The sequence below is a fragment of the Ictidomys tridecemlineatus genome, chromosome 12 (genome assembly GCF_052094955.1).
Source record: "Ictidomys tridecemlineatus isolate mIctTri1 chromosome 12, mIctTri1.hap1, whole genome shotgun sequence".
NCBI classification, from domain to species: domain Eukaryota; kingdom Metazoa; phylum Chordata; class Mammalia; order Rodentia; family Sciuridae; genus Ictidomys; species Ictidomys tridecemlineatus.
This window is the reverse complement of record NC_135488.1, coordinates 19,688,833-19,711,854: the sequence shown is the minus strand read 5'-3', so window position 1 is coordinate 19,711,854 and position 23,022 is coordinate 19,688,833. Positions and strand designations below refer to the sequence as shown.

The 23,022-nt window shown below is 38.8% G+C and overlaps 1 pseudogene across 1 annotated transcript in view; it reads right to left on the bottom strand.

Annotated features, from left to right (window-relative positions):
• LOC144368923 (mitotic checkpoint serine/threonine-protein kinase BUB1-like) overlaps positions 1-23,022 on the bottom strand; it is a 45,658-nt pseudogene that overhangs the window by 10,000 nt on the left and 12,636 nt on the right. The window contains exons 8-16 of the transcript XR_013428373.1: positions 18,259-18,424; positions 18,055-18,165; positions 17,246-17,329; positions 16,275-16,356; positions 12,424-12,641; positions 11,658-11,671; positions 11,294-11,381; positions 8,421-8,659; positions 7,334-7,477 (exon numbers count right to left, since the gene is read on the bottom strand). The product of XR_013428373.1 is annotated as a mitotic checkpoint serine/threonine-protein kinase BUB1-like (transcript). The remainder of the gene's footprint in view (positions 1-7,333; positions 7,478-8,420; positions 8,660-11,293; positions 11,382-11,657; positions 11,672-12,423; positions 12,642-16,274; positions 16,357-17,245; positions 17,330-18,054; positions 18,166-18,258; positions 18,425-23,022) is intronic.

The following is a 23,022-nucleotide window of genomic DNA, read 5'->3' as shown; positions in this document are numbered from 1 at the left end:
CAGAGATTCACAGCAGACACCACGCTGGAATTAGCAATGGGAAGGACAGTACTCCTCAGATTATCTAAGAAGATGACTCTCGGTTGTTTGGTGCACGTCTGCAATCTCAGCGACTAAGGAGGCAACTTAGTGAGACCCTGTCTCAAAATAAAAAATTAAAAGGACTGGGATGTGCTCAGTGATAAAATGCCCCTGAGTTTAATCCCTAGTATAAAAAGAAAGTCTCTAGGGAACCTTAAAGGCAACAGGGAAGATAACACAGCTTAACTTCTAGCCAGATAAAGGTTACACCAAAGCCTAACTATCTCAGTTCCACTTACACAGTCCATCAGGTCTGGCCAGCAACAAAATTGACAAGGCATATTAAAAGACAAAACACAGCTTGAGGAGGCAGAGCAAGCACTGGAAATGGGCAGAGATTTCAGCATTATCAGACCAGGATAGTTTTTAAAATTGTTATGAATGTGCTAAGGATTCTAACAGAAAAAGGAGACAATTTTCAAGAACAAATAGGTCAAATAAGCAGAAAGAAGCAAAAAGAAATGCTAGAAATAAAAAACCCACTCTGTGCCAGAAACCAAGAATGTCTTTTAGTAGACTGTACACGGCCAGGGAAAGAATCAGTGAGCTCCAGGACACCCTAAGAGAAAAACTGAAATGTAAATTGAAAAGAAAAAAGTGTGAGTTTTCAAAAATTCAAGACCGACACCAAACCACAGATCCTGGAATCTCAGAGAATACCAGGCAGGACAGATAGAAAAACCTACACCTAGGCACATCACAAAGAAAATGCAGAAAATCAAAGACAAAGAAAATTTTGAAAAATGCTACAAAATAGAAATAGCTATAAAAAGAGCTTACTTCCGGAAGAACAAGGATAAGTACATCAGATTTCTCCTTAGAAACCACACAAGCAAGAGTGTGCAGTACAACATTTAAAGGGCTGAAAGAGAAAAACCACCAGCTAGAATGCTCTACTTCATGAAACTATCCTTCAAAAGTGAAGGATAAAGACTTTCTTACACAAAAATGGAGGGAATCTGTCACTGGTAAACATGCACTGTTCTTCAGAGAGAAGGAAGATAATATAGGCCAGAAACTTAGACTCAAAGAGTGTTAAGTAAAATACTTGATGTTTCTTATTCTAAATTATCTAACAAAAACCCATTTGTTCAAAACAATAGTGTCCACCTAGTGGTGGCATACCAGTGGATAAGTGAAACCAACAGCAGCAATGACAGAAGAGGTGGGCAGGAGGGAGGGAATGACACCCCTGCCGCATGGTGTGGGCCCTGCTGTGAGGGGGTGACATGCTATCGGAAAGTGGACTTGGACTGGCTCTGAGTGTATATATACTGCACACTCTGCAGAATCCACTTGCAAATGTGACAAAGATAATATTATTGATATGCTGAGAGAGGAGACGCAACAGAATATGAAATAATTCAAAGCCAAAGAAGGCAGAGAGTGGGGGGAAAAAAACCCACAAAGAACAAGTGTAATGACTAGAAAACTAACAAATGAAATATGAGTCCAGCTATATCAATAATCACTCAGAACACCAATGATCTTCACCCACCAATGAAAACACACACATTGAAAGTATAACGACAAATGCAGATTAACAGTTAATAAGATATAGGATGCTAACAGTTATCTCAAGAAAACAGAAATAGCTGTATTAATTCCATACAGCAGATTTCAGATCAAGGAAAATTAACAGGCATAAAAGGGGCATTACAGAATGAAAAAGGGGTTAATTCTCCAACAGGACATGCTGTGTATACATCTCATGAAAAGAATGTGAAAATATATGAGGCATGCATTGATAGAAATGCAAGCAAATCACTATTACACTTGGAGATTCCTATATCCCTCCATCAGAAATGGACCATTAAGGGGCTCAGGATGTGGCTCAACTGGTGGAGGGCTCACCTGGCATGTGTGAGGCACTGGGTTCAATCCTCAGCACCACATAAAAATAAAAAAAATAAATATATTGTGTAAAATATAAATATATTGTCCACCTAAAACTAAAAAATAAACATTAAAAAAAAAAGAAATGGACCATTAAACAGAAAATTGGATCTGAATGACATTTACAGAATATATGACATTCTCACACTGACTTGGAACATTCACCAAGACAGACCACATTCTGTGCTGTAATATACACCCTCACAAATTTAAAAGAATAGAAATCATATAATATCTGCTCTCAGACCACAGTGGAATTAAACTGGGGATCCATTAACGCAGACAGCTGGAAAGCCCCTACATCTTGGGAGATTAAACACACTTCTGAATAACACATGGATTGAAGAAGTCTCATGAAGGACTTAGAAAAGAAGAAAGAGTATATAACTAAAAATAAGACATTTTAAAAAAGAATTGTTTACAAAAAAGTAAGAATAAAAATAACAAAAAAAAGATACAAAATTAATGATTTAAGGTTCCACCTTAGGAACTTAAGAAAAAAGAACTAATTAAATGTAAACAAAAGAAAATATTATGAAAGAAATCAATAGAGAAAAATAAGAAAACCCCAAAAATTGTGTTTTTGAGAAGATTAATAAAATTGATAAACATCAAGTCAGGTAAGCTAAGAAAAAAAAAGACACAAATAATGAGAAATGAAAGGCTCATGGACGCTAAAGACATAATAAGAGAGTATTCAGAACATAATGTTCACAAGTGAGAAAAACTTAGATGAAATGAACCAATTCCTTGAAAGACAAAATCTATCAAAGCTCATAAAGAGAATTAGATAACTGGAATAGTTCTGCATCTATTAAGGAAATTGCATTAATAACTAATAACCTTCTAAAGCCGAAAGCACCAGGTTCAGATGCACTCACTGACAGATTCTATCAAATCTGTAAGGAAGAAATTATAGAAATTCTCTATAATCTCTACCAGAAAATAGTGGTAGAGTATACTTCCTAATTCATTCTATGAGGTCAGCATTTCCAGGTTACCAAAACTTGATGGAGATATTATAGGAAACACTACAGACAAATACTTCTCATGAATGTAAAATCTTAACAAAACATTAGCAAGTAAAATCCAACAATGTATACAGTAAGTTATATACCACGACTGTCTTAGTCTGATTTCTGCTGCTATAACAGAATATTATGAACTGGATAAATTATAAAGAAAAGAGATTTATTTGGCTCATAGTTCCAAAAGCTGACAAGTCCAAGATTGAGGGGCTAGAACTGGTGAGGATCTTCATCGTCCATCCTAAGATGGTAGGAGCATCACATGGTGAGGGTGAGGCGGGAGATGGCCTGCCAGAACCCCCATTACAACTAACCCACCCAGCAACAATGGCCTCAGTTCAATCGTAAGGGTATGCCTTCATGGCTTAATCAACTCTTAAAGATCCCACCTCTTAAACTGTGACAATGGCAATTAAATTTAAACATGACATCTGAAGGGGACATTCAAACCATAGCAATGATCCAAGAAACACAAGGATAGTTCAACATCTGAAAATCAGTTAACCTGACCCATCATACCAACAGGCTAAGAATAATCACATAATATAATCACATGATCATATTCACATATGCAGGAAAAACATTTGATAAAATCCAACATCCGTTCATAACAATTCTGAGCAAACTAGCAACAGAGAAACTTCAACTTGATAAAGAACATGTACAAAACCTATAGCCAGCATTAGACCTGATGGTGATACACTACATAGATGCAGCCCCAAGGTCAGGAATGAGGTGAGGATGTCTCTTATCATTTCTATTCAGCATTGTACTAGAATTCCCACCTAGTGCAATAAGACATTTATTTATTTAATTTTTTTTAAAAAAAAAGAGTGTGAGAGTGAGAGACAGAGAGAGAATTTTTAATATTTATTTATTTATTTATTTTAGTTTTTCGGTGGTCACAACATCTTTGTATGTGGTGCTGAGGATTGAACCCGGGTCACACGCATGCCAGGTGAGCACGCTACCGCTTGAGCCACATCCCCAGCCCAGCAATAAGACATTTTAAAAAAATAAGTATACAGATTGGAAAAGGAAAAAATAAAACTATCTTTCTTTATAGATGACAGGACTATCTAAAGAATCAACACTAACAAAATCTCCTGGAACTATTAGTGGATACAGAAAGCTTATAGGACACAAAGCAGATATATAAAATACAATTACTTCCCTATGTTCCTGAAATACACAATTAGAATGAGAAATTAAAAAAACAAAGAATACTTAGGTAATAATATATATTATGTACCAGATCTATATGAGAAAACCTAAACTCTGATGAAAGATCAAAGGAGATTTAATTGGAGAGATTTCCATGTACAGGGATAAGATTCAATTTTGTCAAGATGTCATCTCTTCCCAATTTGACTAAATGCAATCTCAATAAAAATCTAGAAGTTATTTTGTGAACACCAACAAACTGATTCTAAAGTTTATATGGAAAGGCAAAAGACCCAGAAAGTCAACACAATATTGAGATGGAAGAAGGAAGTAAAGGGCTGACTTCATCCCACTCTGAGACTGACCATAACCCTGTGGTGCTGGCAAGAGACAAGCAAACCCATGGAAAAGAGCTGAGTCCAGAACAGAACCACACAGACTTAGAACTGCTCTTGGGCAAAGGATCAAACATGAGAAACAGTGTCTTCAGTAAGTGGTGCCAAGCATTCAGACATGCACAAGTGACAATGAACCTAGACACACACCTTATACCTTGCACAAAGGTTAACTCAAAATGGAGCATAGACCGAAACAGAAAAAAATAAAACTATAAAACTTCTAGAAAAGATTACAGAAGACTATTTAAGTTTCCACTGGTGCAATGAGTTTTTCGATGTAACACCAAAAGCATGACCTGTAGGGGAAAAAAAAACCTGATAAACTGGACTTCATTAATATTAAAACTTCTGTGCTTTAAAAGACACAATTTAAAAAAAAAATAGAAAGACAAACCAGACTGGGAGAAAATCTTTGCAAAACAAGTACCTAATAAAGAACTGCTATCTAAACTATTTGAGAAATTCTTGATATTTAACAATATGACAATTAAAGAATGGGCAAAAGATCTGAACACATAGCTCATTAAAAGTATGCAGACAGCAAGTAAACACATGAAAAAATGTTCACTCTCACTGGTGAACATCACTGTTGTCACCCTGAAATAGTGAGACACTATTGCACACCTACCAGAAGGGTAAAAACAACAGCAAAAGCTGCGAGGGTGTAGCAGGGAGTTCTTGCTCACTGCTGATAAAGACACAGATGATATGGCCACACTAGCAGAGCTTGGCACTTTCTCATATAAGCAAACACTCAGCCCTCTGTATATGAGGATCTAAACTTTTTTTTTTTTTTTAAAGAGAGAGAGAGAGAGAATTTTTTTTAATATTTATTTTTTTAGTTTTTGGCGGACACAACATCTTTGTTTATATGTGGTGCTGAGGATTGAACCCGGGCCGCATGCGTGCCAGGCGAGCGCACTACCGCTTGAGCCACATCCCCCGTCCCCAAATCTATAAACTTAACCAACTATAGATTGAATATGTACAAATATTTTTAAATCATTATTCCTTAAATAATAGAGCATATCAACTACTTACTCTGTACAAAGTATTGTAAGTAACCTCAAAATTATTTAAAGTATATGTTAAGTTATATGCACGGCTACCCATTTTATATGAGAAACTTGAGCATCATGGACTTTGGCACCCACTGGGTTCCTAGAGCTAGCCTGTGCAGACCTGAGGGATGAGTGTATATTCATGCCTCGAAATCCAACAATCACACTCCTTGGTATTTACTTCAATGGGTTAAAAATACGTCCATAGAAAAACCTACATACAATGTTTAAAGCAACTTTATTCATAATTGCCAAAAGTTGGAAGCAATGAGGTAGCCTTTAGTAGGTAAATGAGCTGTGGGGTACAGGGCCATCCAGATGGTGGGGACTATTCAGTGATTCAAAAAAAGCTAGCAAGCCATGAAAAGGCAAAGAGGAGCCTTAAATTCTGTAGCTAAGTGTCAGGAAATGGCCCGATGGGCTACAAACTGTAATTTCAAACACATGACATTCTAGAAAAGGCCAACTGTGGAATAAAGGGCCCAGTCAGTGTCTGCCAGGGCTTCTGGGGTGCAGAGGAAGGGGAGAAGGGGAAAGCACAGGAGACTCAAGGCAGGCCAATTATTCTGAAGTGTCCTCCAGCGAGGAGATCTGCCAAGCGTTCCAAACCCCAGAACGCACAGTACAGGGAACCTCGAAGGAAATCGTGGACTTTGGCCACATACTGGTACTGGCTCATCACTGTCACAATCAGCAGGCACACTTATTCAAGATGCTAACAGAGGATCTGGGAGGGGCAGGGAGGTAGGCATGGGGAACTCTGATGGCCCCTCAATTGTTCTGAAGGCCTACGGTGGCTCTATGTGTGAAAAGCCTTGCTCTCGCCTTATCCACAACCACCCACTTTCCCACTCCCACTAAGCCAAGCATTTTAGTTTTGAGTATTCTTCAAGAGTTTTCCAGAAATACTATCAAATGAGTATATAATACTATCCCTCTTCTTAAGAAACATGTAACACACACTGTCCATACAGAATTAGTTTCCATTCTGCCAGGTGTGGTGGTGCATGTTGTAATCCCAGCTACTTAGGAGGCTGAGGCAGGGGGATCACAAGTTTGACACTGGATTGAGCAATGTAGGGAGACGTTGTCTCAAGATAAAATAAAAAAGGCCAAAGATGTACCTCAGTAGTAGTCCTTGCATAGCACGTGTGAGGTCCTGGGTTCAAGCACCAGTACTAAAAAAAATAAATAAATAACCAAGTTTCCATTTGGATGATAAAAACTTATAATAAGATGGTGGTGACAGTTGCACATGTGCTTGTTATCAACGTCCTTAGTGCCTCAGTATATTGAAAAGTGGTCAGAATGGAAAAAAAAAAATCCTCATTTTGTTATCAATGCCTGTTTTTGACTATAAAATCTGCAAGAAATTCTTAAATAGTCTAACTGCATTTTTAAAATTTTGCAGTTCTGGAGATCAAACCCGCAGCCTCACACATGCCAGGTTAGTGCTCTGCTGCTGAGCTTCCCCAGCCTAAACACATGCATTTTTACTTTGATAGAGATCTCTGAGTTAAATGGGTTCCAATCCAACAGCACTCATGGTTCTATAGCCATGGATTAACAAGATTTCTCAATACTGTAGCTGTAACTCTTTACTGGGGCTGGGGGACAGGAGGAGAATCTCACATACACATGAATCACCATCAACGTTCCATGGATGAACAAGAATTCAAAGCTATATCACCCATAAAGTTCTTACCCAATTGAAATTCAGTCTTGGGCTTGATGGACGGAAGTTTACACTGCCACTCAAAAGTATTTGGATAGGAACTCACTGGTTTAGGAAGCCCAGACAGAAGTTTGAGAATCAACTTATCATCCCATGGATTCTCAATAGTGAAGTCTTAAAGGAACAGGAATAAGAAAAGAAACATGAGTTCAGTATTCAAAGATTTTACTTAATAAATTTTAGATAAAGCAAGTGGAGACATTCATTCATTAATTAAGCTTTCAAAAGTCTCATCCTTTAGAGAGCATTGATTCAAGTAATAGAGAATTGTTTCCAAAAGTCAGAACTGGGAGTTGTGCAGTTGACCATCTGCCATTTTGGATTTGAAAGTTTAAATCAACATTCAGGGTGACAAAGGGATATCATCTGCATCTCACTCCGCTCACCTAAAATGCTAGGTCCTGCCTTTAGCAGTGATGGCTGCACATTTAAGGCACACATGGGGTTGGTTAGTGACCTCAAATGTGCTCAGACAGATACACGGTCTTTAACTGCTTTCCCACTTACACCCACAAAACACAATTTGCACATGAGTTGTACTTTGGTCCAAGATAGATAACAATTTCTAAAGGGAAGATGAAGGTTTCTCTCCAACTTAGAATAATAACGTATTCTTATTAGTGGCAATTATGAAAGGACTGCTAGGGTAGAACCTAGCCTTGTCCCCTAGCCACTCCATCTCTGGTCCATATTCTCTACCAGTAGGTGAGACTGTCTGGGTGACAAGGGGTGGTAGGAGGGATCTCTTTAATCTTGACCCTCTGTTGACTTTTCTGTAAAGTGGGGAAAACAGCATTAGATTAAATGCCTGATACACAGTAGGCCCTTGAATTCCAATTCCCTCTTCCAACAGTACTTAAGTTGAAATCTAAAATTAAAATGGATCGATTTGCCCTTCAAGTACATTCCTGCTGGACTGCACTTCAGTACAGTGAGAAGTGTCTGACTGTAGGTTCTACTCAGTGGCACACCGGTCCCCCTCTGAGTTCTTCCACAGAACAGCTCTTCCTATGCTGTGGTCCTAATGGCATGACTAAGCCTGAGCCTCTGTGCACACCTGGAGCACTGACATCCCCATGGGGACCCGTCTGCATCCAGTCTTCTTGGGGCCTGGCACTGGCATCGGACGGGTCCTCCACAACGGCACGGTCAGTGTCTGTGAGTTTACAAGCTTCAAGGCCCCGTACAGCTTCCTGGGTGAGTGCAGCACCCGGGGCAGGCTGGCTGAAATGGTGCAAGGATGCCAAAGAGAGGTCTCTGGGGCATGTGCCTTCTGGGCTCTTCTCTTGAATTGAACTGGATGTGGAGAAAATTATAGAGAAAATAAAAACACCCTATTATTAGAAGCCTAATGGACTTGATCACACAAAAGTTCTGCAACAGAGTTTCCTTTTCATTCTAGGAATGTCACTTCAAATATGCTGCACAGCCTGAGTTGATTAAATCATTTTCTTACACAACTATAGGCAAATACAAAGCTAGTCCAATATTAATAGAAATAAAAATCAAAGACATGATGATATACTAGATAAATGGGGGTGGTGATACACTTGGTATTATTTAGCAGGGAATGTCGGGAGAAGGTATCTCAGCAGCACTGCTAAGATCAAGACTGGATACCTAACTTCTTTCTAAAAATGACTTCTTTTATAACATTCAGACAACAAAAAATTGTCAACCACAATCTAACAAAATCCTACACATTTCCATACATATGGGTGTGTGTATATACATGCATACACAGCTGATTCCCATTCATAGGTTTCAGATTTGTGAATGCACCTATGTGTTAAAATTTACGTAAACATCCAGATCAACATTCATATAATTTTCAGTCATTTGCAGACTTTAGAGAAATGAAAAATCTGGGTGCGTGTTCCCAGGCCAGGTGGAGCAAGGTGAAGCCTACAGCTTATGCTCCTCACTGCCCTGCTTGGAGTCTAATGCCATGGTTTTTGTATTTCTGTGCTTTTTGTTGGGATTTCAGGTGTTTTGCTGAAGTGTGTCTATTGTTCCTAAGCATAGAAGGCTCTGAGATGCCTTACAGAGAAAACAGGTAAGCCTCATCCAGGCACAAGTGCAATGTAAGTCATGAGTAATATGTGTTAAATAAGGTGACTTTAAACAAACATGGCAACAGAGGCCCACAGGATAAGCATATATTTCCCCTAGACAAGTGTCCAGTATACACTACAAGGAACAATGAGAATCAATCGTGTATATCTCTACACCCACATTTAACCCTTACATCTATACATATACATCACAAATAAATATGTCCCTTTCTCAACTGCAAATATTTCCTAGTGTTCCCTAGTTTCCCAAGACCATGATAGTTCAAATAGTACTGGCCACTATTTAGCTTCTCAAATAGACACTAGGGGTACCTTACCTGTACATTGAAAAATTGTTTCCATACCTCATACTACCGATACTAGTAACATGGGTATCCAAATTACTGTCAATGCATAAATGATTAACAAAATCTTTCTCTCTTGTCCATAAGAATCTGAGTCTGTGAACTGTTAGCTCTTTTCCCCTAAAAACTTACTCTGTCACCATTGGTTATGGTTAAAAATAACCCTCACTGGTTAACTGTATCTGGAGTAGAATTACAAATATCTGCTAGGAACCCATAGTTTCAGTTATTCATTTTTCAGAAAAAAAAATGAATTAGCATAAGCATGTAGAAAATGGTTAACTCACCAGTAATAAAATAATGCAAATTCAATAAATTTTGGTTTTTAATTGAAATTGTGCCCAGTGGGTTTTCTCATGGGCACCCTGGGACCTGATGGAGGTGTTGCATAAGGCTCTTAAGCGAGGCTCCTGCACTTGGTTCATGTGAGCCTTGCTTCCTTGCAACTGAACTGTCACACGGGGCCAAAGACAACAGTTCCTTGGGTAGGATGCACCCAGCCAGCAACTGGGATTTCTGCCCTATGTACTTCTAAGTTAATCTTACATCAAGGATGGCTTATGGCATTCTTGTGAGTCAAAGTTCTGGCTGGGCTTAGCCACTCCTGATGGCTCTTGTTATCAAAAACCTCATTCAACTGTGACCCAAATAAACAAATGATTGGATAAAAGATGTGAACAGAAATTACTTAAGAAAAAAAATAAATGAACCTAAACATATAGAAAGTGATTAACATCAATAATAAAATTAATGCAAATTCAATATATTTTTGCTTTTTAATTGAACTTGTGCCTTGTGGGTTTCTAATAAGAGGCAGTGAGAAGAAGGGGTCAGCACTCAGACAAATACAGGTTCACACTCCAATTCTGTAAATTTGCAGCCTTATGACTTTAAGTCAAAAATTTATCTGATACTCAATTTCCTTATCTATAATGGAAAAAGAAAGAATAGTCCCCACAACTCAGTTATTATAAGGACTAACTGAAAGACAGAGTCCAGGAAAAGCGTAAGTACTGTGTCTAGAATAAAATAGTTACCCAGAAGATGGCAGCCTTGGTTAGGATCTCTGAGGTTTACAGCCTGCGTAGACATGGTGGGGTTTACGGTGCCGAGTCTGCCTTTACTGCTTATTCCTTAGGAGGCTTAAGTACCCTCTCTTCTCTTAAAAGGAAGTAATCAATTTTCTCAATTTTACTGGGTATGAAAAGCAGTTCTGTTTGCCCAGTTCTGCAACAGTCTTCACATGGCAGGGTCTCTTTTTGGTAAAAGGCTTTCCAGTTCTAATCCCCAAATGAGTACAAGTCAGTTGCAGACTCTGTCACCCTAGCTGCTTCTCTCACTGTCCTGATACCAAGAGCAGGGCTCATTACTGGGCTTAGAGGATCTTCTGACTACAAGCTGCCAATTGTTAAGCACTTTATGAGTTGTTTAGGATGGGATTAGGCATTCTCTTACATCTGGAAAAGGAAAGCTCAAGTGGAAATGCAGAGAAGGGCACAACTGCAAGTTACCTGAACTTTCTGTCTCTCAAGGGCTCCACCACATTCTCAACACAAGAACTCAACGGCACATGGGTGCACTGCGTTGCTATCATGTTTTCTGAAATACACAAAAAACGAGAGACACAAACATTACATGTATGTATATGCACGCGCATACCATTTGACATGGTTACAATTCTAGAATTCCTTTATATGATGACTTTCATTATAATTTCAAAATAGTGTTCCATGGCAAAGTGCGATAAGATGTGGAAAATCAAAATCACTCAACCCTCTCGTACAGGGGAGCACTTCAGTTTTAACATCTGATCTATAATGATCCTTCAAGAACAAAGAGTCCAGAGAGCAGCAGGTCCACTCCAGACAGGATGACCACACAGGTGGTCACTGGCATGGGTGACAGGTCACAGCCAGGTTCAGGAGATTAGTGAAGTGAAATTCCTTGGCAGTTATTTCATTATTGCTTTTAAGAAGTACCAGCAGTGACAGAGTTTGGCTGGTAAATTGGTAGTCACTGAAATGGTACCGAAGTCCCAGATCTCATAGTATTTATAGTGTAGGTTGGTAATAAAAAACTAATAATTATCTGTGCTCAATGTAATGCCACATATCAGGGTTCAATTCAGAGATATATATCTCTTTTATATAGGGTGCTATATTTGGGATGCAATAGAAATAAAAGACTATTTGTGAGTTTTGTCATTATTCCCTTGAAGCAAAACACTAAAAAATAAAATTATTTTATGTGTAATGTATCCTTGGCTGCATGTCTGAAATAATAAAAATTTATAGAAATGTATCAAGGACCAAAATTGGCTATTTTTTTATTCATTAAAAACCATGTTTAGTATTTTTAGCATTCAAATAATTATCTGCAGTGCTCCCCTCTTGACTTTTGAAAAACATAATCATACTCCTGTACAAATGGTTTGGACTTTGTATATTTGCCTTTATATGCTTCTATAAGTTTCCCCCATTTCTACCTATGATCTGTTATTAAATTTTCAAAATATGTGGACTTTATGAAGTTAGTATGCCAAAGAAAAAAACAATTAATGGATTCCAAGCCCCTTTATGGTTTTCGAACGTCCCCCTTAGAATTTTCAAGAACACTATAATACTAATGAACCAACTAATACTAATGTTTGTAGAAGACAGACACTGAAAAAGTATATCGCATCCCGTTATCTTCTAGATTGTTCACTGCGTCTGCTGGAAGCTTGTGGAAGGGGGTAGATGCAAGCTGGGCAGCAGAGGTGAAGTCCCCTGTGCTCTTAGGACTGGGTGCCAGTGTTCTGTTGCAGCGAATACCCCAGACGGTTGAATCATCCAAAAACTCTTCAGAATGAGGCACTTCCTACAACAAAGGAGGAGCTGAAAAATAATCGCCATCTTCTTGTTTTGTCTGTGAAATTTAAGACATTAAGACTTCAAGCTGGATGCAGTGGTACAGAATGTATCCCTGCCATTCAGGAGGCTGAAGTGAGAGGATCACGTGAAGTTTGAGACCAGTCTGAGCACCACAGTGAGATTTTGTCCCCAAAAAACATTTTACCCCTCATCTTTAATACATCTCAGTGGAACTACAACACAAGGGTCACGTTTTTTATTTTAATTCTACATTTTTCTTTAAATTTGAAAAAAAAATTCCAGGTTTATAGAAAGATTACAAAGGTAGCACAGTCTCATATAACCTTCATTAAGCTCCCACTAGTGTCAATTTCTTCTAGATCCTGGCACATTTCAAAAAGTTAAACACCACTTGTAGCTATCAGTCCTTATCTGGATTTCACAAGTCCCCTCCAATATCCCTTGGCTGTCCTGGATCCAGTCCAGGATGGCATGTGTGTGCCACTGTCCTGTTGACTTTGTCTCCTCTAGTTTATGACCATCTATCAGTCCTTCCTACTCTTTCCTTGCACTGAAATTTGTGAACACTAGTCAGGAACTGTGCAGAATGCCCCCCTAATTTGGGCTCGTTTTCTCACACGTAGACTAGAATTATAGGTTTTGGGGAAAACTTGGGGTAAAGGACCTTCTCATTATACAGTGGGGATGCATGCTAGCTAGCCACAAGGCTTGTTCCTGGTGAGGTTAAACCCAATCACTGAGAAGGCATTTGTGAGGTTTCCTCACGGGAAACCATTTTTCCCATTCTCTATTTGTTAGAGAATGGGAAAAATGTCTTACCCAAACTCAAGGGAGGTAAATTAAACTCCACCTTCTAGGATGTCATTAAAGCATTTGTGGACAAATGTTAAACCACCGCAGAATCAACAGTGGTGAGATATTTGGAAGCTCCAGAAGTACCTGTTTCTTCCTGAAGTTTTACTCACCAATGTCTGTTCCTTAGTGGATCTTGCCTATAGCATTTATTTTATTGGGACTCTAATGATGCCTTCCACATCACTTGGAATTCTTCTCTAAGGAAGAATCATCCTTTGCTCCCTTTTATTTATATCAATATCTGTTTTATTTCTTGGGTGATAATTCAATATTACTTTATTCTACTTATTGTTCAAATTTTTCTAGGTTTAGCCATTGGCTCATTCAGGTTGGCATCTATATTCTTTTGATATGCCACATCTTTCTTGGTTTTCTTATAGGAAAAAAAAAAAAAACAAATTTCTTCCTTAATTTTCTAGCACAATATGCTCCAGACTTATCTTGTATTTTTCTTGCCCCAGCCCCTAGAATCAGGCACTTCTCCAAGAATAGAATTACGGGTCAAGTTTTTTAGAGTCTGTAGGGAAAGACAAATTGCTGAGTCAGGTCCATAGCTCATGACCCCCTTTGGTTGCCCTTACAATGCCACCCATGGTTTAAATTTTTTTAAATTTGTTTAGATACGCATGACAGTAGACCGTATTTTGACATATTATACATACATGGTGTATAACGTAGGATTCTATTCCTGTGGTTGTTCATGATGTGGAGTTATACTGGTTGTGTATTCATATATGAACATAGAAAAGTTATGTCGGATTCATTCTGTTGTCTTCCCTATTTCCATCCCTTCCCTTCATTCCTTTGTCTAATCCAATGAACTTCTGTTTGCCCCCCACCTTTATTGTGTATTATCATCCACATATCAGAGAGAATATTTGGCCTTGGTTTTTTGGGATTGGCTTATTTCACTTAACATGATAGTTTCCAGTTCCATCCATTTACCAGCAAATGCCATAATTTCATTCTTCTTTATACCCGAGTAATGTTCCATTGTGTAAATATACCACATTTTCTTTATCCATTCACCCGTTGAAGGGCACTTAGGTTGGTTCCATAGCCTAGCTATTGTGAACAGATGTGGCTGTGTCACTGTAGTACTGTTTTTAAGTCCTTTGGGTATAAACTAAGGAATGGGATAACTGGGCCAAATGGTAGTTTAATTCAAAGTTTTCTAAGGGATCTCCACATTGCTTTCCAGAGTGGTTGCACCAATTTGCAGTCCCATAAAGAATGGATGTAGGCCTTTTCCCTCACATCCTTGTCAACATTTATTGTTACTTGTATTCTTGATAATTGCTATTCTGACTGAAGTGAGATGGAATCTCAGTGTAGTTTTAATTTGCATTTCTCTAATTGCTGCAGATGTTGAGCATTTTTCCATATATGATTTGACCTTTCATATTTCTTCTTCAGTGAAGTACCTGTTGTGTTCCTTTAACTATTTACTGATTGGGTTATTTCATTTTTTGGTGTTATGTTTTTTGGGTTTTCTTTGCATATGCTGGAGAAATGCTCTACCTGAGTGGCAGATGAAGAAGATTTTCTCTCATTTTTAGGGGAGAAAATTCTCCCTCTCTCCATGTTTTCAATTGTTTCCTTTGCTAAACTTCTTAGTTTGGCACCATCTCATTTATTGATTCTTGATTTTGCTTCATGCATTTTAGTTGGTTCCTAAGAGAACATGATGAAGAGTTGGGCCTACATTTTCTTCTAGTAGATATAAGTTCAATTTCATTCTGCTCTAGATGGATTTCCAGTTTTCCCAGCACCATTTGTTAAGAGGCTATCTTTTCTTCAATGTAGGCTTATGGTGCCTTTATCTAGTATGAGATAACTGTACTTATGTGGGTTTGGTTTTCACACATAATTTTTATATCTTCTGCATTGTCTTCATAAAATCCACCATCTCTTCCAATGGAGACGAAACTGGCAGATTGCTTTTTCAGATGATACACAATAAAGTACTGGCTTATGTTTAGCATCAGGATATGTGGAAAATGCATTGTGGGTTTGGTAAAAGTAATAGTTCAGCAAAATGTACCTTTAAAATGATGGCACTATGTCTGCAATTCACTTCATTATTTGTGAAAATTTTAAGCTCAATAGATCATCAGAGGGATTAGGGAGCCAGGTAATAGTTCATCCAAACAACCCCCCAAGGGACTACAAATAGGAGCCAGGACTTGGTGTCTTAGTGAGGTGCTTGGTGAGCCAGTGGCTCTCAATGGTGCCTCACTGCCATGGGGTCAGGCAGGGGCTGGGGATGGAGCACACTGTGGGGTATACTTAGGACCAGGGTGGAAGTCAATGAGGAAGGACACAAAGGCCACCGTAGTGGAATGCAGTGGGCTACTGGGCAGTGAAGGGTGCTTGCTGAGCTGTGCTGAGGATGGTCCATCTCAGCTGAATTCAGATTTGCTGGGTTTCTCACTGATATTCCACTTAGGCCTCACTTCCTCCGTCTAGGAAAAACAAATATCCCCAGGTGGCTTGTTCTTACTACAGGGAAGGCTCTTTGAGGGCAAGGATCATATCAAATACATTTTTATTTCCTATACATATTAGATATCTGGCACATCACAGGTATTCAAATAATTGTCAAACAATATTCTAGCAATATTAGAACAATAACAAGTATTCTAATAAGTAGAATAACGATTTTCTACTTCGCACAATATATTGTGGTTTTATAGACATCACACCATTTGAGTGGCATAATCACTTGGCAGATCTGTGTCAGATGAAGTAGAGATTGGCTTACGTTTGGTTTTGAAGGAAGTCTGTTGCTAGAGCGTTCTCCAAAGGTCCTGGCTCCTGTGGGCTTGTTTTTAGGCTGTGGTAACCTAAGGAAAAGATTTATAAAATCAAAAACAGCAAAATATGGTGATGAAATAAATGCTACCACTTGATCTAATGTTAGAAAGATTCTCCCCTCATTTATTAAGGGGTTTCTTACTATTGCACTTCCAGAAAAAGTGAACTGACTATGTAAATATAAGTTGACTAACAGTTACCAAAGAGAGGGTAGAAAATGCAATTTTTGTTAGTTTTTAAATTGTTACAATTTTTTTTTAGGAACAAAAGAACAATTAGAAGCATGGCCAATAAAATACCTTGGATGCCTTGAAACACCTTAGCTCTTTTCCCAGTGCCTGGCTGAGATAGGGAACTTCTCTCTGCATGCTTTCTCCATTCTGCCTCGGTGTGAATTTCCTCCATACCAAGACACTTGTAATTCACCCAGATATCTCTTTTTCCATAGTTTAAACTATTAACCACTCTCTAGTATCATGTGACTCTGCCTTAAAACATTCTCTCTGCAGCGTTACCCAGTGTAAGCTGCCTCCTTTCCCACTTATCAATCCTGCAAATGTAAACAGTACGGACACCTGCACTGATTCCTCTACATTCTGAAACAATTTCAAACCAGAGAATCCTGTTCTTTGACAAATTCTAATGCTTTCCTTTTTCTACTGTGCTTTCACTTGGAGCTCTGCCCTCCTGGAACTCATGCACAGCACTGTGGCTCTGCAGAACACTGGCAACAAGCTCCCAGGTGTTGGTGGAAAGGCTTATCAGTGCAGAGCTGGGCCAGAACCAGACCATCCTGGCAGACAGTCCAAATTCCCTCCCTGGTGCCTCACCATCTTGAGTCCTGCAGGCACCTCCAGGTATCCTGTGGCAGTATGACATGTGTCCCCCCAGTGATATATTAACTTGATGTTTCTTTACCCATAATTTTCTTTGTTTCCATCTTCAAAAATAGGAAAAGCAGATGTCAATAGACTCCCCAAGACCCAGAAAAATTTGAATTTTCTGCAAGAGAATAAAAAATGTATTTCATGACTGTTCTAGGAAAAATATGACCCTTTACACTAAAACTTCAACTACAAATGAAGTGGGAGGTAGAGGGGAGAAGCTTATAGAAAAGAACTGGCATCAGTTTTTAAATACTAGGTAGTAAGGCAAGTCACTTTGTAGTGGGATGAAGTGATTTAACTATAATCACTGGGCAGCCTCAGGTCCCAAATTACTGCCACACATCAAGAACACAGCTCATCATTCTCCTATGCCACTTCTATTATCACCTGACTCATTCAATAAAAGCTCTCAGTGGTTTTAGTTTTCATTTGCTTTAAGAAAAATCTCTTCTCCCAACTCCAAATGGATCCTACTGATCTTTATTACAATCTCTGGCTCCCAGCATGAATCCCCTGGCCCTAGGTAAGAGGGCTAGTTGCTGGCCTCCAACCACCATCTGGCCACTTTTCTACCAAGAAGGCCTCAAATCACTCCTGGACTACTCAGCTCTTCCGGATGTACCTCCCCATGGGGATTTTATCCTCCTTTAGATATCACTGTTATAGCAACCCAACCCACCTAACCCAACCCAACAAACAGCAAACCCCAACTCTACCACACTTCTATTTCATGCACTTTCTGTGATGACCAAGGCAGGGCCACATCTTAGGTAATCCCTGACAATGCCTGGGCTCTGCCCACAGTACAATGAACCAATTAGCTTTCAAATAAATTATTACTTTGAAACTGGGCTTCAAATGCGTCTTCATTTTGGTCTAGAGATGGCCATTCATCTTTGTCATCAGAAACATCAGGAAGTGTAGGAGCCTGGAACATATTCATGATGAAACCTAAAAACCAGAAAAAATATCCATCAACAGATTGCAAAAGAGTTTACATTTTTTATAGTTTAAGGTGCTACATATTTAAACAAAAGGGTTTACCCAGTGCTTCCTTGGTGTGCACCGTGGGCGAGGGCTGGGCTCTGGAGGGTGTTGCCTGAACCATTCCCAGTGACGTGTTTGGAGTCGCATGGAAAGAACTTGCGCTGGCCACCTTGTGCGTTTCATACACTGGCAAAGGAACAGGACCAAGAGCAGGATCATCAGGTCATTTAAAACGTGTTAGAAGGCACACAACTGCAATAACTTACTACAATTAGACCAGGTTACCGTGGTAACTGTAATTGTCAATAATCATCACTCCAGACCCACATACTTATCTTTGTAAGAATACATAAAGTAGGTGAGGCAGGAATCATAGTTTCACACAAAATAAAGCGAAGGCTCAAAGACACCAGGTGTTTGGCCTGAGATCAAACCAATTAGAGTTTTGTCACAGGTAGCATCCTGAGCTCCACCATGTCTCAAGTACTGTCTGCTTGTGGTCGGAGTGTAACCCCCACCCCCCACTGTCAGTCCTAGACCACTTTCCATCCCACTCAGCTTGAGCCAGTGGTGTACAAGGCCGGCACAGCCTGGGCCCTGCTTGCCCAGGTTTCAGTGTATTCCTCTTTGCCCTGCTAGCCCTGAAGCTCTGGCCTCTTTACTGTGCTTAGAACACCAGGGATAGTCCTGCCTGGGGGCTCTGCATCTGCAGTTCCTCTGCTTGAAAACTGGTTCTCCGAGGTGGCTGCATGAGTAGCTCCCTCCCTATTCCTCTATGTAGGCATTTCCTTACCTACTAAATTAGTACAGATCAAAAATAATTGTACACCCCAACTGGAGGAGGAGCCCAGCCTCCCGCCCGCACGGTAGGCAGACCACGAGGCCCGGAGAGGGGGCCCAGCCGCCTACCAGCGAGGTAGACAGACCACCCCAACTGGAGGAGGGGCCCTGCCGCCTGCCCATACAGTCACCTGACCCAGCTCTGGACAAACATAGGTCTCCCCTACCTCATCAAACACCTTATGAGAAAAACTGATGAAACTCATCTTGGAAAATCCCACCAACCCTTAAAACCCAACAACCGGTGGGCGTGGCTACCAGTTGGGTTCTTCAGTGGATCAGGCACCTGGTTTATATCTCAGAGAATAAGAGTAGAGAGGCCACAGGTGGAAGCTCAAGTCCTCTCATACTGACTACCACCACCACCCTGAACCCAGAGACTCAAGCTAGGAATTGACAATGCCACCAACTGGAAGAAAAGAAAACAGAGTTCTGAGAGACATTTTTTTCTTTCTTTTTTTATCTTCTCTCTCTCTTTTCATCCATTCATCCAGTCTCCTCTACCCTTCCCACTCTGGTCCTCAAAACCTCAACATATGTGAAACCAAGAATTGTGCATGAAAAAGGTCTTTAAAAACTGAGTCACCAGAATAATATAATATAGAGGAATTCCATATGCCCCACCTCCCTCCCCCCTTTTATTTTTTTTCTCTTATTTTCTTTTTCCCTCTCTCTTTTTTCTCTTTCTTTCCTTGTTATTTGTTTTTCTCCTTCTTACTCCCTCTATCCCAACAGACACAACATAATCTATGGGACACAATGAAAGCAGTTCTAAGAGGAAAATTCATTGCTTGGAGTTCATTCCTTAAAAAAAGAAAAAAACAACAAATAAATGATCTCGCACTTCATCTCAAAACCCTAGAAAAAGAAGAGCAAAACAACAGCAAAAGTAGTAGAAGGCAAGAAATAATTAAAATCAGAGCTGAAATCAATGAAACTGAAACAAAAGAAACAATTGAAAAAATTGATAAAACTAAAAGTTGGTTCTTTGAAAAAATGAATCAGATCGACAGACCCTTAGCCATGCTAATGAAGAGAAGAAGAGAGAGAACTCAGATTACTAGCATACGGGATGAAAAAGGCAATATCACAACAGACACTACAGAAATACAGAAGATAATTAGAAATTATTTTGAATCCTTATACTCCAATAAAATAGAAGATAGTGAAGGCATCGATAAATTTCTTAAGTCATATGATCTGCCCAGATTGAGTCCGGGGGATATACACAACCTAAACAGACCAATATCAATTGAGGAAGACAGGGATGCCCTCTCTCACCACTTCTGTTCAAGAAGCCATCAAAAGACTACCAACTAAGAAAAGCCCAGAACCAGATGGGTATACAGCAGAGTTTTACAAAACCTTTAAAGAAGAACTAATACCAATACTTTTCAAGCTATTTCAGGAAATAGAAAAAGAGGGAGAACTTCCAAATTCATTCTACGAGGCCAACATCACCCTGATTCCTAAACCAGATAAAGACACTTCAAAGAAAGAAAACTACAGACCAATATCTAATGAACCTAGATGCAAAAATCCTCAATAAAATTATGGCAAATCGGATACAAAAACATATCAAAAAGATTGTGCATCATGATCAAGTAAGATTCATCCCTGGGATGCAAGGCTGGTTCAATATATGGAAATCAATAAATGTTTTTCTCCACATCAACAGACTTAAAGATAAAAACCATATGATCATCTCGATAGATGCAGAAAAAGCATTCGATAAAGTACAGCGTCCCTTTATGTTTAAAACACTAGAAAAACTAGGGATAACAGGAACATACTTCAATATTATAAAAGCTATCTATGCTAAGCCTCAGGCTAGCATCATTCTGACCGGAGAAAAATTGAAGGCATTCTCTAAAATCTGGAACAAGACAGGGATGCCCTCTCTCACCACTTCTGTTCAACATAGTTCTCAAAATACTGGCCAGAGCAATTAGACAGACGAAAGAAATTAAAGGCATAAAAATAGGAAAAGAAGAACTTAAATTATCACTATTTGCGGTTGACATGATTCTATACCTAGCAGACCCAAAAGGGTCTACAAAGAAACTACTAGAGTTAATAAATGAATTCAGCAAAGTGGCAGGATATAAAATCAACACACATAAATCAAAGGTATTCCTGTATATCAGCGACAAATCTTCTGAAATGAAAAAGAGGACAACCACCCCATTCACAATATCCTCAAAAAAAATAAAATACTTGGGAATCAACCTAACAAAAGAGGTGAAAGATTTATACAATGAAAACTACAGAACCCTAAATAGAGAAACAGAAGAAGATCTTAGAAGATGAAAAAATATATCCTGTTCATGGATAAGCAGAACTAACATCATCAAAATGGCGATATTACCCAAAGTTCTCTATAGGTTTAATGCAATGCCAATCAAAATCCCAACAGCATTTCTTGTAGAAATAGTCAAAGCAATCATGAAATTCATATGGAAAAATAAAAGACCCAGAAGAGCAAAAGCAATTCTAAGCAGGAAGAGTGAATCAAGCGGTATAGCGATACCAGACTTCAAACTATACTACAGAGCAATAATAACAAAAACAGCATGGTACTGGTACCAAAACAGGCGGGTGGTCCAAGGGTACAGAATAGAGGACACAGAGACCAATCCACAAAATTACAACTATCTTATATTTGACAAAGGGGCTAAAAGCATGCAATGGAGGAAGGATAGCATCTTCAACAAATGCTGGGAAAATTGGAAATCCATATGCAACAAAATGAAACTGAATCCCTTTCTCTCGCCATGCACAAAAGTTAACTCAAAAGGGATCAAGGAGCTTGATATCAAATCAGAGACTCTGTGTCTGATAGAAGAAAAAGTAAGCTCCAATCTACATATTCCCTAAAGACCTTAAAAGAGCATATTATAGGGATACTGCTACATCAATGTTCATAGCAGCACAATTCACAATAGCTAGACTGTGGAACCAACCTAGATGTCCTTCAATAGATGAATGGATAAAAAAAAAATGTGGCATTTATACACAATGGAGTATTACTCTGCACTAAAAAATGATAAAAGCATGGCATTTGCAGGGAAATGGATGGCATTAGAGCAGATTATGCTAAGTGAAGCTAGCCAATCCCTAAAAAACAAATGCCAAATGTCTTCTTTGATATAAGGAGAGCAACTAAGAACAGAGCAGGGAGGAAGAGCATGAGAAGAAGATTAATATTAAACAGGGATGAAAGGTAGGAGGGAAAGGGATAGAGAAGGGAAATTGCATGGAAATGGAAGGAGACCCTCATTGTTATACAAAATTACATATAAGAGGAAGTGAGGGGAAAGGGTAAAAAAAAAACAAGGGAGAGAAATGAATTACAGTAGATGGGGTAGAGAGAGAAGATGGGAGGGGAGGGGGGATAGTAGAGGATAGGAAAGGCAACAGAATACAACAGACACTAGTATGGCAATATGTAAAAACGTGGATGTGTAACCAATGAGATTCTGCAATCTGTATACGGGGTAAAAATGGGAGTTCATAACCCACTTGAATCAAATGTACAAAATATGATATGTCAAGAACTATGTAATGTTTTGAACAACTAATAATAAAAAATAAAAATAAAAAAATAGAAGAACAGAAAAAAAAATAATTGTAATATAGGTTTACTTACATATTGCTTATATAATCTGCTTGGAATTAGAAATGTGTCAGGTTTCAAAATTTTTCAGATTTTGGGAATATTTTCATAGACTAGTTAAGCATGTATCCCTTATTCAAAAATTTGCAATCTGAAATGCTCTCAGATCCACAACTTTCTGAGAATGGGACATGACACTAAAAAAGTTTCAGATTTGGGAGCTTTCCAGATTTCAGAGATACTTGACCAATATTCAGTTCTGAAGAAAATATTTTAAAAAGAATAATCAGAGACTTTCTCTACCAGATAGCAAAATAGGAAAGCTATAGCATATATACAATATGGAAAGATCAAGAAGAGATATA